General features: G+C 43.0%; 1 protein-coding gene across 2 annotated transcripts in view; it reads right to left on the minus strand.

Annotated features, from left to right (window-relative positions):
- The window catches only part of Eif4e3 (eukaryotic translation initiation factor 4E family member 3), a 417,079-nt gene that overhangs the window by 51,770 nt on the left and 346,255 nt on the right, over positions 1 to 19,054 (minus strand). For both annotated transcript variants that reach the window (XR_005972187.1, XR_005972188.1), the window contains one exon: positions 2,914 to 3,008. The gene's annotated coding sequence lies outside the window, so the exon portion shown is untranslated. The remainder of the gene's footprint in view (positions 1 to 2,913; positions 3,009 to 19,054) is intronic.

A 19,054-nucleotide genomic window follows, 5' to 3' on the forward strand; every position in this document is an offset into this window, starting at 1 on the left:
AAGAAAAGAACAGCTAGTCTTTAAGAGACATCACCCAAATAGGACCTGAAGCTCTCTGTTCGGCCTGTGGAGCTGCCCACCCAGGTTCAATGGCTGTGAAGCCCTTGTAGATGGGCATCAGGGCCAATTCCCAAAGATGCATGTATATTTAAAGGGAACACCAGGCAGCAAGTACTAGATTATAAAAAGTGTATGTTCTATCAGACAAGACAACTATCTACAACCCAGTCACAGGATGGTAGGTACCAACCTTCCCATTGGGAAGTGCTCTGCACAATGACGTCCTTGGCTAAGGACCAAAATTGTACAGGCTGGAGACAAAGAGAATATCTCATAGGACAAGGGAAGTTCCATCCTGTTCACTGTGCCAGTTGAAAATTTTCAGAGAAAGCACATCCAGGTCAATCTGAAGCAGAGAATGTGGACAGGGCAAGAACAGATCAGCTGCCATGCTCTACAGCCAATGGGAGGGCATGGCGGGAGTTGGACTGCCACATCTTCAGGTCTACGTAAGAAACGCGAAAGAAAGTAGGGCCATCAACCATGTCTCCTCCATAAACTGGGAGAGCATGGCAGGAGTTGGCCATGTCATTGAGCTACCATGACTTAACCTGGACAAAATCTCAGAACCACACTAATGAACACTCATCTGAATATTCAGAACTTAGAATTCTTACACCTGAGGTGGGGAAGATCCCCTGCAAGTCTCAGACTCAGCATGGCTCTGTAGGAAACATGGAGAGTCTCTGGTAAGAATCAGGCACCCTGAAATGTCAACACAGAGTAAGTCAACAAGACCCAGGGCAACTGTACAACGTCGTGTGAGGAACCACATGGGCAGTCCGACAACTGCCTGCGTCTCCTGCTTTACGTTCCTCTGGGGCACCACATGTCCTACAGCTAAGGCTGCATTTCTCAGGAATCTAGAGAGAAGGAGCAGACAGCATGAGTGAGGCTTCAGGGAAGCTGCGTGAAGAGGGCTGCCTCTGCTAGAAGGGCCACTTACATCTCTTGATTCCATCACTTACATGCAGGATCTAGGAACAATGGCTGGAGACCCAGCAGCCACCACAGGAAAGACAGCACTAATACCGTGGAGCAGGCAGAGCAGAAAGACAGCAGGCACAGACTACTCTCCCCTCATGTGCTTTAAGACAGAGAACACACAGTAGATTTGCACACCTCCCTCCAGGAGCATCTGTTCTGGGTGGTCATTTGCAAATAAGACAGCGAAAACAAAACACCCCTTCAGACTGCACTGCCATTTTCTGGGAGGACAAAAACCCTAGGAAAATCCACAAATCAGGCTTCCAGTTCCCACCTTCTATTCTTAACCCTGTTTGTTTAACCCTGACTTCCCTTCTTAATTAGTACTGCTGGTCTAGAGAAGCGTATTTGCTGAGCCTGTCTATATGTTTTGACATGCAAGACTTGTGAAATTCAAACATAGTGCAGGCATTCAAAGCATTATTATTTATTAAGGCCTATATTAAAGGTGGAAGATCTTAAAGCCCTCTCAGATTCTGATGATTAAAGGAAATTTAATCACTCTTCATTGGCATTTGATCTTTAGCCTGCCATAATCTACTCATGTATCCCTTCATCCATATTTGATACTAAAGAGATATTTCAACAGCGTGTCCATCAAGTGTAACACAGACAGAGCTCAGAGACCACACGACTCACAAAATAAAAGAACATTACCACCCTGAGTTAGCAAATGAAAGCGAAGGTGACAGGGGAGCCAGAAAGATGGAAGGGCTTTCCCCTCCCATGGGAGGCAGCCATTCACATACAGTCCACCCCGCTTTGGCCTGCCAGTCTCCTGCCAGGTTGGAAGGGCAGGCATTTCAAATCCCTATTTCTTCTACATTTATACTTTGCTCAAGGTCAGAGAGACTAGTACCCTGTGAGCTGTCAAGTTCATGGATGGTACCCCAACCTTGATGTATCAGAGGATGGGGGAGCAAACCAAAGCCCTCAGATCAATATAGCTCCATGTTTATTTGTGTATATAATAGTCACAGGGACATAGCAACCCCACTCATTTTTTTTAATGTTAACTCTTTTTTTCTTTTTAAAAATTTATTTATTTACAGATACAGAGCTCTATCTACACAGTGTTCTCTCTGCATGCATACCTGCGGGCCAGAAGAAGACATCAGATCTCACTATAGATAGTTGTAAGCAACTATGTGGTTGCTGGGAATTGAACTCAAATCCTCTGGAAGAACAGGCAGTGTTCTTAACCTCTGAGCCATCTCTCTGGTACTCATTTTTTTCAAGTACTCATGGTTAATTCTGCTAACCAACAGCAAGAGTGCCTAACTGCCACAGACACTGTCTGTGGCCCAGGAGGGTAACTAGAGTCACCCTTGGCCCTTGTGAAACTACCTGAGCCATCTCTGCATTTGGACATGTTGCAACAATGACCCATGACCAGGTACAAATGGGATTTCTTCTAGTTTGTTCTTTTGGGATATGAATGTGTGTGCACATGTATGTTCATGTTTGTGCAGGTACATATGCACATGTATGGACCTGTGTGAAGACCAAGGGTGTCAATCCCCAGGAGTCATTCACCTTGTTCTATGAGGTAGGGTCTCTCAGGGGACCTAGAACTCAGCAAGCCACCAGACTCACCTATCAGTGCTTCAATGATAAGTGCATATCTGGCTTTTGCGGGGTGGGGGGCACAGGATTAATCTCAGGCCATCATGCTGATGGCAAGCACTTTAACCAGTGAACCACCATCCCCAGCCCTGCAGACACCCATGATTAAAAATCACACAACTGTCACAGAAAGTGACAGCATACAAGAGCCTGCCAGCTTTGGAACTCGTGCCTGATTCTGGGGCAGGTGGCCCATAATTTTCTCTCCACCCCTTGGTGACACAGACATTGGTCACTTACCCTGAGCTTTTAATAAGTCTCACAGCCATAAAAAGCCTGGGGTCACTGGCAGGGGGCCTGCAGATTGCCACAAGACTGCAACATACAGAAGGACCCTGGAGGAAAAAAGAGAGAAGGGTTAGGGCCAGGGGCTTTGGATGCTTCCTTGGGCTTCTTTCTTCACACACAAAATTAGCCCCAATATTCTCCCTTCCCTTCTAGAATCAGGAAATTAAAAAATATTAAATTGAATGCAGCTGTCACTCTTGAGGGCAGAGACACCCCATGAGGGAGTCTGGTTCCCTTAAGTATTCATGAGTGTCTTCTCTTTTATTTTGGTGTGTGTGTGTGTGTGTGTGTGTTTCTACATGTGTGCATATATGATGTATGTGAAGTTTAAATGTCAGATTGAGAGAACTTCCTCAATTCCACATTATTTGGGAAGCATGGTCTGTCACTGAACCCAGAGCTTACCCATTCAGCTAGACTAACTGGCCAGCAAGTCCCAGGGACCGGGCTGTCTCCATTTCCCCAACTCTGGGATGAGTGACACTTGCCACTGTTTTACGTGTGTGCCAGGAATTTGAACACACGGTCTCTCCTCATGGGATGAGCACTTTACAGACAGCGCTATCTCTGGAGCCACATTCTGAAGATCCATTCTCCGAATTATAATGCTAACATGTCCCGAGAAGCAAGAGCAAGAAGACACATCCATCCAAAATGAAGATTGCACTTCAGATTTGGGATTAACCTGGCTTCAGGTGCCCTGTAGATGAGGCCGGGAGGAAACCTACACCCTCCAGACACAGGCACCCTGAAAAGGCAGGGTAACTCCTTCCTGCCAGCCAGACACATTGTCTCATCTCTCATTTTATCAATGGCACTTCAGATACCAGTGGAGGCCAGGACAGTCTTGTCACAGACAGTAAGTATGCGTACTAAAGCCGTGGGCTTCGGTGGGTCTGGTTGAGTTTTGAGTATACTATTTACCAAGTGGGGTTCTGAGTTTTCCAACTTTGCTGACGGGGCAGTCAATTCCCCTCTGAGTGCTTTCTGAATGTGTAAGATTAGATGTCAGTCACTGTCTCCCCTGTCACCCAGCCAGAAGCCTTGAGGTGACTATACTACCTCCACTGCTGTGGAGCCTACAGAAAGAATGGTCTAAGAAAAAACAAACAAGCAGAATGAGGGCCCAGTGCAAGTTCTTCAGGGGTATGAATGTGTTCTCTTCCCACACTATGCTCAGGAAGCATTTGGTGACAGTACCCAATTTTCAGATTAATCAAGCAGAGAAGTTGAAACTGAAAAGATGTATGAAGATTTATGATTTGAATAGTCACATGTCTCTGGAAACCATGTGGGTTGTGTGTCAAGCAGAACAAAAGGGGAGTTCAGAGATGACGTTCTGAGTGGGTATCTCTTCCAGATTCAGATTAGCTCAGACTGGTGTCTGAGCTTTCTGACTGCAAAACGTAGACTGTTCAAGCCAGACAAGTGTGAACATCATTGTTCTGAGGCTTGGGAGATGACCCAGGCAAAAAGTGCTTGTTATGAAAGCATGAGGACGTGTATTCAATCCCTAGAAACCACTTAAGAAAAAAAAAAAAAGAGGAAGTTTGAAGGGGTATACTTGTAATCCCAGGGCTGGTGAGGCAGAGAAAGGAGGTCTGTGCAGCTTGCTGGCCTTAGCCTAACCAGTGAGCCCTGGGTTCAGAGCCCCATCTTAGAAAAAAATGTGGGAAGCATTTGTGGATGACACCTGACCTTGACCTCTTCATACATGATGATGGGCACACACAAACCCTATTTCTCCTAAGGTAGGCTATGTGGTCATCATTCTTCTCCAGGCATAAGAATGCCAAAAATATTTTAAAAGAACATTTCCATTGGGTAAGCAGTGATCATTCAGATGTAAACTCCTAAGGAATGACTGCCACCATGAGCAACGACCATTGTCATGGATTCATCAGCATAATGAGATAATGAAGTTCATTATGTTGTCTTCAAGAGAAGTACACTTGTGGGCGAGCATCACCCAGCACTGACTGAGACCCTAAGAGCTGTGCCTCTCTTCTAAGGATCAGCTTCACACGCCTCAAGGGAAAGTCAGCTTGTCTCAGTCCTCACACCAGGGCAGAGCCATTGGGGAACTTTGGGGCCCTTTATTATCTACTTGTAAAATGTTATAAGCCTGTAAACTAGTTAATTTATGAGCCGTGTTAGTAATTTGCTCACACTTGATCGCGGGGTTTCGCAAACACGACTTCCAGGGATGTGGGAGGATAATTTGTAGGTCCAGCTTCTCGGCTAAGGGGACACTAACTAATTTGACACAGTACCATGACATTGATGGCGGGGCACACTAATGACTATACTCCTAGATGTGGCTGTCAGCCTGTCGTTCCAGTGAGGAGCCTGCGCTTTGCTCTCAGTGTGGCTCAGGACACCACGCTCAACTCATTATTCAGACAGCACCATTAATGAGAGCCCATGTTTATTTCCACCATACTAACCAGTGCTTAGCTTCCATTTGTCTGATACGGTCATTGATTAAAATGGGTCTCATGAATAGTAAATTTGAGCCCCACAGAAACAAAGGGCCACCAGAGGAAAAATAAGCAAGAGTTGACTGGAAAACAAACCTGGTCAATGTGTTTCCTGCTTCAAGTACCACCCAGGACAAAATGACAGGTGGGAGGAAGTGCTATGAAGGTCAACGAAAGGGAAGGGAATGTTAGAAACACACAAGCCTATGGATCAGCTTGACTGCTCTGACCATGGCCACTTTAACTTCAGCACAGTCAAAAGTGCTAGCCAGGAGTGCCTTCTGCCTCATGCAAACCTTAGAAATCTTCAGAATGGGGTGTCACTTTATATAATGAAATAACGGGGTTTCCTATGACATTTTCACACCTACATATCACCATTTGTTGCTTGCATTCACCCATTACACTCTCCTGCCCACTTTAAAAGCCTCCCCCTTGCTCCTGTGTTCTGCTTCTGTGAACCTAAATTCCACATGTGAGGAAGCATGAGGTATTTGTCTCTCTGGGTCTGGCTTCTCTCACTTAACAAGATGACCCCCAGCTCAAATCCTTATCCTGCAAGTGGCATGGTTTCTTTCTTTCCTAACAGAAGAATAAAACTCCGCCACACATGAACACCACACCGTCTTTACCCAACTGTCTACTGGTAAGAATCTAGGCAGGTTTTGTGTCTGGGCTACTGTGAACAGAGCAGCAATGAGCCGGGACTTCCAAATCATCTCTGGTGGGCCTGGGATCCTTTGGGGTGTGGCTGGGTCAGTGTATCGAGGTTTATCTTTTCCTCCATTTGCTGTTTTCTTGGGGACTCTAAGTGAAGAGTTTTAAGTTCATTTCTCCATGGATGACACAAAGGTTTAGTATGCTTTTCAACCATACAGAAGTTTGTTCTTTGACTAGTCTGACTCAAACATGATCAACCAGGGCACCAATAAACACATCTGCGGTTTTTCTGAACTGTTAACAAAACTGTATAGTTGCAGGGTTTAAAAATACCCTTTTCTACGTGTTTCTAGTCCTAAGTAAAACTTGTAATCAGTTTCTATCCTAAATTAAATTTCTATTTTGGTCTGACAAATTTTCTTTCATTTTATGATGATTATAATCCTAAAATATTCATATAATAATTTAAAATGAATAACTTTTTTAAAAGGTAGGCCCACATCTATTAAAGGAATGATAAAACCAGTGCTACTCCCAATGTGGTTCATCACAGAATGTGCAATTCAAATTAAATATTTCAACAAATGCTGTCTGCCACTCAGGATAAAGAATCCTACTGAATACTGCATATGACTTTGGACTTTTATAAAATAGCAAAACAAGTCTGAGCCCACATAGATCACTTTGGGAATGAGAGTGTTATTACATGCAGCAGTGTTTAAAAGTACGTACTCGTGGACTCACTGCCCAAGACAGACTTATAATTCTAGAAGGGCCATGATACCTAAACAGCGCACCACGTGTGGGGAGCAGATTTAGATGGCCGGCTGGTTTGTAAGCACATTTCAACAAGTATCCAGTTCCAGTCCCAAGTAGCCTGCCTCTCCAACTGCTGCTATTTCCGGGGGCAACTACAGAAGGCAGGCACCCAGTGTCAGCATCTCCATTCTCTGCATTTCCAGGAAGTCATTGCTGCCCCATCAAGACCTGGCAAATACTGTCCGTTTGTAGCTGTGACTGGCTAGGTGCTCATCAGATTCAGTTCTTGTTCTATGCAGAAACCTGGGTTGGGTGCCTTGTGCCCTTGCCAGCTATGTTGTCACCAAGTCCTGGGCCAAACAGAGCAAGGTAGGCTGTAACACCTTCTGACTCTCAGGACTCCTCACTATGCATAAGGCCCTCTCTTATCCACTGATTGAAGGTCTAGAGACGGTGGGACTTCCTACCAACTGAGGGGAGAAGTATTATATGATGTCTTAAATCCAGGGCCCTCAAGTACATGCAGATCATTTCACGAAGTCTTCAACACAGACCACGAAAGGATACACAGAACAGAGCCGTGTTCAGCACCTTTACTCCATCCTCAACAATTAGTGGCAACTTGAGAATGCCTGGGAAGCAGAAAGCACTGGGTGAAGTCTCTCAGATCCAGTAATGTTTGTGACCAGGACCAGTAGTGCCTGAACAATCTTTTTATTTCTTTATTCTGGGTTCTGATGATTGCTAAGTAAGTTCTATGCTACCTCTCTGAACTTTATGGCATGATTAACATTCATTCATTCATTCATATGGATCTCCACACCTATTTTCTCTTCTTTTCCCTTTCCCTTTCTTTTCACTCTGCCTTTCTATTTGGTCTTCCTCTTCCTTCTTCCCCTCTTTCCTCTTCTTTATATCCCCCATTCTTTTCCTTCTTCCTTCCTTCCTTCCCTCCCCCTTTCTCTTCACTGGCTAACACTAAACTCTGGATCTTCTATAAGCTAGCAAATGCTATACGACCAACGTTATTTTTTTTTGTCTGCCTTCCTTCCCTCCCATCCCCATTATTATTTTATCTTCCCTCTCCTTGTAAGAACGAAACCCAGGGCCTTGTACTTGTTTTTTTTTTTTTTTTAAGATTTATTTATTATGTATACAATGTTTTGCCTGCAAGTCCTGGGCCAAACAGAGCGAGGTAGGCCAGAAGAGAGCACCAAATCTCATCACAGATGGTTGTGAGCCACCATGTGGGTGCTGGGAATTGAACTCAGGACCTTTGGAAGAGCAGTCAGTGCTCTTAACCACTGAGCCATCTCTCCAGCCCATGGGCCTTGTACTTGTTGCCCCCACACCTACCACTGTAACACAACTATAACATCTCCTTGGCTTCACCTTCAATCTCTGGACAACCCTATGTAAGGAAAGCACTACCAACTGACAAATGCAACCAATGGAAAGCCCCTAAAGATACTCTGTGGTTGCTGTTACTGGCTCCTCTGGCCAACTAAGGATTAGAAAGAAGAAAGAACCAACAGCCATCATATTCTTAAGATGTACTAGACATGTATCACCTCACCTCATCTTTATATAAGCCAGCCAATATGGTTCCCTTGGGTAGATGAGAACAGATCCTTCTACAAAGTGAAATGCGGGCTCCCACCACCACACAATTGTTCCAGCTGTGAGCCCAGCTGAGTACACCTGCCTTTCACAGACAAACTTTCAGAAGACATACACCTCCTGAACATGTTGTTCAAGCTTTGCTTGAAGGAAAAAAAAAAAAAAACACTGAATGATATCTACCTAATTCAAATACCACTTTCACTACATCAGGAGGGAAATCTTCAGATGCTCAGAGCAGAGACAGTCAGGAAGATCTACAGAGATTAGGAGAAGCAAGAAACAAGGAAGAGGGATTTCACAAGTTCTACGTGACTTTAAAAAGACCATTTCAATAAAAGGCAAATATCAATTCAGGCTCTTGTGGGGTAATCATTTTCTACATCTTCACTGTTAATATATTGAAGGCATAATACTACATTTTACTCACATTTAAGAATGAATTAGATGCGGTGACTCATGCCTTGGATTACAGCATTCTGGAGGCAGAGGCAGGAAGATCTTTATGAGTTCCAGGCCAACCAGAACTGCATAAAGAAATCCTGTCTTATACAGATGATAGATAGACAGACAGATAGACAAAGATTTGGCCAACTTTTTTTCCATCAAAGAAAAAACAAATCTTGTTTTTTTTCTTGGGATTCGCAGCCAGGTATCCTCTCTGACAACTGCTCAATTGTGCCATTACAGTAAGGAACAACAAGAGACACGGTATAAATAAATCAGTACAGCTATTTTGCAATAAAACTTTATTTAAAAAAAAAAAGTCATCGAAAGGGAAGGCTTGGTCCAAGTGCCACAATTTGCTTACTTCTGCCATTTAGCTGGTATTTTGCATATCCATTCAACCGGAACACACAAGATTTCCTCTAGCATAATAGGAAACAGCTCTTGCTAACATTTTCATGCAAGATCCCGAGTGCCAGGAATACATTCCTGATGTAAAGAGGGAGCAGCCTTAGTGTGACAAAGGTTCAGGATATGACAGCTGGAAGCTCAGCTTCCAGCCTTCTCTGACCCACTGCAAGGCTCCTTCCCCATGCTCATGAGCCAGAGAGCATTGGCTGGAACAAAACCTTAAGCAACATTTCCAACAAGACCCAAAGCTTTTGCTTTCAGTATGTTCAAACGCCTATGTTGACAGAGGGAAACTGAGGTACCTTAAAGAGACCTTCTATAAGGACTTCATTTTTTTAAGGCAAAATAAGAAATACACACACTTTAAGAAATCAGAGCAATCCTATGTTCTAAGAACGAGGAATGATACTGTCTCAGACTTTCAAAGGCAAACAGAAAGGCTCTCCAAATTAGAACCAAACTGCTTTCCTGGATTGGCAGGGTGTTCTTTGTTAAGCAATTTCAGAGTAGTAGCCATATGACCAGTCACTGGACACACAGGAAGAAACCATATCCAGTGCACTCCCCTGCAGTTCACGGAGAACAGCAAAGACTCAGATACATAGCAGAGAGAAAAATAATGCTAAGAATCTGTATCCCAGTTATGTTTTATATTCACATTGATGTGTACAAGATGGTTTGAGACACAAAACAAATACATTCTTAGGAATCTGTTTTACCTAAACCATCCATCAAAACTGGAACAGAAACAAGCGAAAGACAGTCCAGCCTGACAAAGGGATATTTTGTACTCATTTAGAATTAATCTAGAAATGGAGATGATTCTGACGTGACGTGAAAGAGGCAAGACAGGAGAATTAACCTGCAGTAATCGTAAGCATCTAAAAACACACTGCAAGAGAGATCAGAAAACAGCAACAGGGTTTGCCTCTGACAGAAAAGATTCGACAGGAGTTTTCTTTACTATTTTTAGTTTTCAAGATTTTTCCAAAACAAAGAAATATTAGCTAAACAGTTTTAAAATCCTGTCTGAGAAAAGCGATTTACGAATGACCTGTAACTGGCATTGCAGCCAACTGGAAGTGTCTTGGGGACAGAAAGAACAATCTGTCACCTCTCACACATCGGTGTTGGGTCTCCTTAGGAATTCAAAGAGCTGTCCCTGAAGCAACTAGATAGGCTCTCTGACTTCATTACAATCCCCTTAATGGGTGTCCATAAATAAATACAATTCTTATGTTTTAAGACTTTCAGAGAAATTAAATCATCTTGTTTAGAATCAGATTGCTGTGGATTAGACTGTAAATAAAATGCTTAATACAGAATTCTACTTTCTCTGTCCATGTTCCATGGTAGCACACAGTAATTTGTCTTTTAATAACTTCAAACAATTCGGAGTCATTTGCTCATTAAAAACAAAATACGTCTTGCTCACGAGGCTCAGCATTTCATAAATATTTAGACCAAATACACTGCCTGCTTTCAACCAGAAATAGCAGGTTCCTGATTAATAAGAACACTGTATGCAGGAGAAAGGAGGAGACCCCACACACACCCCAAAACAACTGCGAGAAGATAATATGGTGGCCACTCACAGGATTTTTGCAGGCTCAGCACGATCCATCTAGGGCGCCCCATGCTCTCAGAATAGAGCCCCAAAGCCAACCTGTGACTCACAAGCCCCAACATGTTCATTTGAGACCCTTGCAGATACCCTAACCTCCAGCTTGGCCTCATATCTCTCCTGGCAAGCCAAGCTTCCCTCTGAGGGAGGAATGGACAAAGGGAGTGAGGGAAGGAAAGGGAAGGATCAAGGAGAAAAGGAAGGCTAGGTGAAGATTTTAAATTCTATTTTGAGAACCATTTTGGTGAAAAAGACAGTGAGGAAACAGCGGATGAAACCCAGTATTCTGCACATACTAAACAAGAATCTTATTATTGAGCTAGGTACCTATCCATCTTCTGTTTTGCACTGTTTTTATTGAGCTACATATGTTTTTTCTCCACTTCCCTCCATTCATCTCCCCTCCCTTCTACCCTCTCCCATAATCCCTATGCTCTGAATTTACTCATGAGATCTTGTCTTTTTCTGCTTTCCATGTATATTAGATCCATGGGTCCTCTTTCTTGTCCTGATTCTCTAGGATTGTGAATTGTAGGCTGCTTTTTTCTTTACTTTATGCCTAAAAGCCGCTTATGAGTGAGTACATATGATATTTGTCTTTCTGGGTCTAGATCCATCCATTTGCCTACAAATTTCAAGATGTTGTTTTTTTTTTTATGCTGTGTAGTACTCCATTGTGTAAATGTACCACATTTTCCTTATCCATTCTTCAGTCGAGAGGCATTTAGGTTGTTTCCAGGTTCTGGTTATGACAAACAATGTTGCTATGAACATACCTGAAAACATATCCTTGTGGTATGATTGAGCATCCTTTGGATATATACCCAAAAGTAGTATTGCCGAGTCTTGAGGAAGGTTGTTTCCTAATTTTCTGAGAAATCACCACACTGACATCCAAAGGGGCTGTACCAGCTTGCACTCCCACCAGCAATGCAGAAGTGTTCCCTTTCCCCACACCCTCTCCAGCATGAGTTGTCACCAGTGTGTTTCATCTTGGCCATTCTTACAGGTGTAAGATAGAATCTCAGAGTTGTTTTGATTTGCATTTCTCTGATGGCTAAGGATGTTGAACATTTTCTTGAGTGTCTTTCAGCCATTTTATATTCCTCTCTTGAGAGTTCATCTATTCGGGTCTATACCCAAATTTTTTATTGGCTTATTTGTGCTTTTGATGACCAATTTCTTGAGTTCTTTATATATTTTGAAGTACAGACCTCTGTCCTATGAGGGGTTGGTGAGGATCTTTTTCCATTTGTATTGTCCATTTGATTTGTATTGTTGACCATGTCCTTTGCTTTACGGAAGCTTCTCAGTTTCAGAAGGTTCCATTTGTTAATTGTTTCTTTCAGTGTCTGTGCTACTGAGGTTATATTTAGGAAGTGGTCTCCTGTGCCAATGCCTTCAAGTGTGCTTCCACTTTCTCTTCTATGAGGTTCAGTGTGGTTGTTTTTGTTGTTGTTGTTGAGGTTTGATCCATTTGAACTTGAGTTTTGTGCATGGCGATAGATATTCATTTTCTACATAGATTTTTATTCTTCTACATGTGGATATTCAGTTATGTCACAACCATTTGTTGAATATGCTTTCTTTTTTGCATTTTATATTTTATGCTTCTTTGTCAAAAATCAGGTGTTTGTAGGTGTGTGAATTAATATTCGCGTCTTTGATTCAGTTCCATGGTTCTCCTGTTTGTTTTATGCCAATGCCAGGCTGTTTTCAGTACTATAGCTCTGTAGTAAAGTTTGAAGTCGGGGATTGTGATGCCTCCAGAAGTTCCTTTATTGTACAGGATTGTTTTGGCTATCCTGGGTATTTTGTTTTTCCATATGAAGTTAAGTATTATTCTTTAGAGGTCTGTGAAAAACTTTACTGGGATTTTGATGGGTAATGTATTGAATCTGTAGATTGCTTTTGGTAAGATTGCCATTTTTACTATGTTAATTCTAGCTACCCAAGAATATAGGAGATTTTTCCATTTTCTGGTGTCTTCTCCAATTTCTTTCTTCAAAGATTAAAAGTTCTTGTCATACAGATATTCCACTTGTTTGGTTATGTTATGCCCAAATCTGTGAAGTTCCCACAAAAGCCAACAAGGAGACCACGTCCCGTATGTAAAAGCAAAAAGCCTTTATTTTAATCAAGTTTGCAAACTCGGTCGCTCCGCATGTCCAACATATTGGAATAACCAGAGAGCCCTGAGCTCAATTAGAATAGGTTTTTTATAGTAGTAAAGGTGGGGATGAGGGGTCTCTGAGGTTCAAGATTCCTGATTGGCTGACATTTGTCTAGGGGTGTCCTGGTGAGTGTGTTTTGGCAGGTGATCATATCTACAGCATTTGGAATGCCAGGCAATTTTTTTGAATGGTCTGTTCTTGGGTGGAGGTTGGGTAATCTGAACTTATGGTTGCTCCTGCAACCAGGCATTGCTTCAGGGTAAACTACTGAGGCTCAAGCCACTTATTAAATTTATCGATGGCCAAGTTCTATTCTGGCAGGTGATAATGGTTGGAAGTAAAGAACTTCCTTTGGGTGACCTGCCTATACTTAGCTTATCATGGCTGGCCCCCACAGGTTAGAGTTACTCCAAGATATTTTATGTTACTTGTGGCTATTGTGAAGGGTAATGTTTCTCTGATTTCTTTCCTAGCCCATTTATCATCTGTGTAAAGGAGGACTTTTTTTTTTTTTTGTTAATCTTGTATCCTGCTACATCAGTGAAGGTGTTTATGAGTTGTTGAAGTTTCTTGGTAGAATTTTTGGAGTCCCTTACATAAACTATCATATCATCAGCAAATAGTAAGAGTTTGACTTTTTTCTGAATTGTATCCCCTTGATCTCCTTCTGTTGTGTTATTGCTCTAGCTAGAACCTCAAGTACTATATTGAGTAGATATGGAGAAAGTTGATAACCTTGTCTTATTACTGATTTCAGTGGGATCACTGTGAGTTTCTCTCCATCTAGTTTGATGTTGGCTTGCTGTATTTTGCCTTAATTATGTTTAGGTATGTTCCTTGTAGCCCTGCTTTCTCTAAGACCTTTATCATGAAGGGATGTTGTATTTATCAAAAGCCTTTTCAGCATCTACTGAGATGATCATGTGGGTTTTTTTTCCAGTTTGTTTATATGGCAGATGTAGTAAGGAACAGCAGGGCTGCGTCTGTATTCTTTTAAACACTGCTTGGCCCATTAGTTCTAGCCTCTCATTGGCTAATTCTCACATCTTGATTAACCCATTTCTAATAATCTGTGTAGCACCATGAAGTGGTAGCATACCAGGGAAGATCTTAACCTGCGTCTGTGTCATAGAGGAGAATCATGGCAACTGCCTGACTTGGCTTCTTTCTCCCAGCATTCTGTTCTGTTTACTCCACCTACCTAAATTCTGCCCTATCAGGCCAAGCAGTTTTCTTTATTAATTAACCAATGAAAGCAACAGATAGACAAATGACACTCCCACATCAGGTGGATTACACTGACAGATTTTCATATGTTCAACAATTTCTGGATCTTGGGGATGAAGCTGACTTGATCATGGTAGATGATTTTTCTGATGTGTTCTTGGAATCGATTTGCCAGCAGTTTATTGAGTATTTTTGCAACAATGTTCACTAAGGAGATTGGCCTATAAGTCTCTTTCTTAGTAATGTCTTTATGTGGTTTGGGTATCAGGGTAATTGTAGCCTCATAAAAAGAATTTGGCAATGTTCCTTCTATTTCTATTGTGTGGAACAACTTGAGGAGTATTGGTATTTGTTCTTCTCTGAAAATCTTGTAGAATTCTGTGCTGAAACCATCTGGTCCTAGGCTTTTTTTTTGGTTGGGAGACTTTTGATAACTGTTTCTATTTCTTTAGCAGTTATAGGTCTATTTAATTTGCTTATCTGATCTTGATTTAATTTTGGTAAGTGATATTAATGCAAAAAATTGTCCATTTCCTTTTAGTTTTCCAATTTTGTAGATTACAGGTTTTCAAAATATGACCTAATGTTTTTCTGGATTTCCTCCATGTCTGTTGTTATGTCCCCCCTTTCATTTCTGATTTTGTTAATTTGGATATTATCTTTCTGCCTTTTGGTTAGTTTGGTACCTATCCATTTTATTAGGTTTTTCACTTCTTCCTAATTTATTTAAAATTTGAGGTAGGGTCTCATCAAATTGCCAGGCTGACATGAACTCACTGTATATCCAAGTCTTCATCACCAAGTTATTTTCTGGCCTCAACATGGACATGGACACATGCAGACATACACACATACACAATTTAAAAATAAAATACATTAATAAAGCCTACCATTCTTTCTAGCTTCCAAAAAGCCAAAGATACTTAGTGACAAGTAGGCTATCTTTTTTATATAATGTATTTATTTTTATTTTATGTGCATTGGTCTTTTGCCAACGTACATATCTGTGTGAGGGTGTCAGCTTCCCTGGTACTGCATGGAGTTACAGACAGTTGTGAGTTGTCACGTGGGTGCTGAGAATTAAACCCAAGTCCTCTGGAAAATCAGCCAGTACTCTTTGACTGATTGACCATCTCTCCAGCCCCCTAAGAAATAGGCTATGAAAACAGAAATCACAGACCTTTGTTTTAATCAACCATAATGACACTGAGAATGGGGCCATTATGAAACAATTAATTTCACTTTGCTTTCTTTCTAGTCACTGCAGAAGGCTATAGTGGCCACGTGCCCTGGGATGTTATTATTTCTGGCCAAGGAGCTATCTTCTGGCTGTTCAGGAACTCACCATGTAGACCAAGCTGGCCTTGATCTCAGGGACATCTACTTGCTTCTGCCTCTGCGTACCCGGCTGGCAAGGCACTTTCCCAGGGCTTACCATGTGCTAACACGATGTTGGAAGTGGGACCTGCTGGAATTTGAGACAAATGAGGTCTCTGTGCTCTCAAATCTACATCTACCGGGAGGCACTAACAAAACCATATGGGAATGATTAACACAGACTTGACCCCAGCACAGGTCAGAAAAGGCTTTGCACGAGGAATAACCCACAAGGCATTAAAGGCGATTGGGAGCTGGGAGGGTGGACAAGGCTGTGTGGAGAGCAGGGGAGCATGTGTGGAACTGCTAAGAAAAGCAGACACATCAAGCACAAACATTGGTATTAATCTTCTCTTTAGAGTGACTTCAAAAATATGACTGGACTGGAGTGGGTAGATTGTAAGAGCCCGAGATCAGGGAGGAACCGAGTGGAGCACTGTCCCCTGGATCTGACTTGACGCTGCACTCACCAACTCAACAGAGTCACAGGGGCCTGCGTGAGCCTTGCACACAATTAAACCAGTGAACATTTTAGAATGCAGGGGGAAAGGGTTCACTGAAGAGCTGTGGACAGGCAATGGATTCAGAAAGGGTGAGTTAGTTCTCTTAAGGGTGAGGCTCCTGGAGGTGAACGATGCTCCAGTGGATGGCCCCACCCCTAGAAGTATGTGGTCGACAAAATTGGGAATCCATGGGTTCTTTAAAGAAAATACATAAAGTTGGGGGGGGGATCAGAGAAGTAGGACAGATCTAGGGGAGTTGGGAATAATTACAGCAAAAAATATACGAAATCTCAAAACATTAAAAAAAATATTTTAAAATTTTAAAAGAAATAATATATAACTGGGGAGTGTCAGGATTTTCAAACCCAAAACAAGGACAGATTGACTAAGTAAAAGAGACACACTTTTACATGCATGCAAGTGGCATGAAAGGATGGTGTCCCTTTTCAGCACTGACAGGGAGAAGGGTATCACACTAATATGGCTTTTCTAAACTTTCTGGAAGGAAAATTAGAAGAACAGCAGTAGCAAAAGAAGCAAGAGAATCAAAAGTGGAAAAAGAACGAGAGCAGTTTGGGACCCTGCACCACAACCTTTGTCCTTCTTAGAGGTCCACTCCCTCCTTCAGACAGAGATCGCTGTCTTCAATCAAACAAAGCAGGCTTGAATTCTTCCACTGTACAAAGCCCAAGGAACTTAACCCAGAGACCTAGGTCCTCCTGTGCCCCGAGCCCCTCTCCATTGTCTCACTCTTCTCTCATAAGAACTGGAGTCTGGGGAGTGCTCAGAGACTCAGACACTGAACCCCACCCAAGGCACCAAGTTCCATCGACCCTCAGCTCAATGGGAGCTCCTTAAGGTCACCGGCTAGGCCCCAGCTGCAGGTTCTGACTCACTAAGGCTACACGGAGGCCAGGAGACTTAGATTTCTCAGTCCCAGGGACACTGACAGTGGTTCAAAATCCAGGCTCTGAGGACATCCTCCCAGGGAGGGATGTTTCATCCCTTGTCAGAGCATCACTGTGCCTCACCACACTCATGACAGGGGCACCTGCTTCAATCAGAACGAGCAGAGCTGCGTGGACAGCTTCCAGGCTTCTTCTCAGCTCAGTATACCAGTGCCTTTTCTCCCTTATTTCCCTCCTTCCCTCTCCCGACAACTCTTAGGATTCCAGAAACCCAAAGCCACTCCCCAGGCAGCCATTATTTCTGGAACCCGACTTGGAAGGCTCTGGTAGTAACAGTCACATACCAGTTTGAAGATGAAACTCAGCAGCCCTTGGCCATGGCACGTAGGACCCTAATGACACCCCTGTCCCCAGCCCTCTCATTTCTCCATCCCCAGTTCAGCCGCTTGGACTTTTCCGCTACCCCACAATAGAGGCTTGATCATCCTCTCTGCCCGAAGTTTCTTCTCTACTTCTCCTGCATTTATGGGGCTGAGGCTCTAAGTCTACAGATCTGAAACCATATCACTGCTGACAAGAGGCCTCTGGGACCAGACTGAGGCCTGTCTGTCACCTTTGCGAACTGTCCCTGCATCGTGCTTCTCCACCTCCCTCACTCCTCTGTCTCCTCCTATTAGATGGCTGCTGTGTACCCTGCCCCTGCCAGAAACACAGCAATGACTGGCACCCAGCAGACCCTGGGGAGACGGCTGCAGAATCGATGCATCACTAAGACAATTACTTGAATCTGTAACAAGCGACAAGCTGCAGAGAGATTTGCAATGACACGAGACCATATGAAACTACAGAAACTGAGGTAGGTTGAGGACCAGAAGATCGATCTTCCTTTGATGACTCAAGAGCAACCCCCAAAGAGAACCCACTCTGGCCTCTATGAGCCATCTCCTATGATGTCTTCAAGTTGGCGCCTTTAACCTTCAACATCCTTCACATCACCCATTCATGGTTCCAGTTGAAAAAGAAAAGCAGGTACCAGGGCTCTTTCCAAGCTGAGCCTCTCCACCCTGGGTGGCTCTAAAAACCACTTGTAAGTATTCTATGTTAACCACAGTTTGTAATTTTGTCACAGGTGTTTGACTAAAAAAGGGACAAAGCCTTTTAAGACAGTATGTGTGTGTTATGCCACTGTGCATATTCAGGACCACGCCTACAAGCTGCCAGAGAGCCTTTTCTTTCTGAGCCTTGGAAGCCAGAAGAGTTCATGTGACATCATTTTGCTAAGGGCATCCTATATGCTCTAAAATGTTCATGCCTTAAGAAAACTTCAATACAGCTTATCATGGAAACTGACACCAAGAACACAGGAAAGGAATCCAGATGGTGTGAGCTATACCTGGCAGGTCAGCTGAACACAGTGATAAACACTCTAGCTTTGTAAGGCAGCCAAGGCATTGGTTAGAAGTTCAAATGAGGATGGCAACATGAATAAATGTTCATACCTTATCTAATGACTTTTCTATACCCTCAGTAAAAGTCATTGCTGTACTTCACATGGGTTTTGTGTGTGTTGCGGGTGGTGTCTGGAGCTGATTTGGGTTTGAGAACTGATTCATGCCTTGTGTGGCCTTGAGAGGGTCACACCTCTTCTCTGACACACATCAGAAGGACAGGAGAGTAAAACCAGGGATCTCAAGAATTCCTTAGAGTGCCTACACTCCCAGAATCCATAGGTATCTCTGGACATATATCTTAGGTGGGAGGCCACAAATAAAAAAGAAGCCACCTCCCCTGTTTCATCATTCAGTAAATTCCAGCAATGCTGCCACCCCTCAGCAGAGAGTGAAGGGCCGGGGAACAACACTCTGGTTCCCTGAATCTGTTCAAATAAAGTTCTGTTTCCATA

This window comes from Microtus oregoni, unplaced genomic scaffold (assembly GCF_018167655.1).
Source record: "Microtus oregoni isolate MIOR12 unplaced genomic scaffold, Mior012 000002F_ref0000024, whole genome shotgun sequence".
Classification (NCBI taxonomy): Eukaryota; Metazoa; Chordata; class Mammalia; order Rodentia; family Cricetidae; genus Microtus; species Microtus oregoni.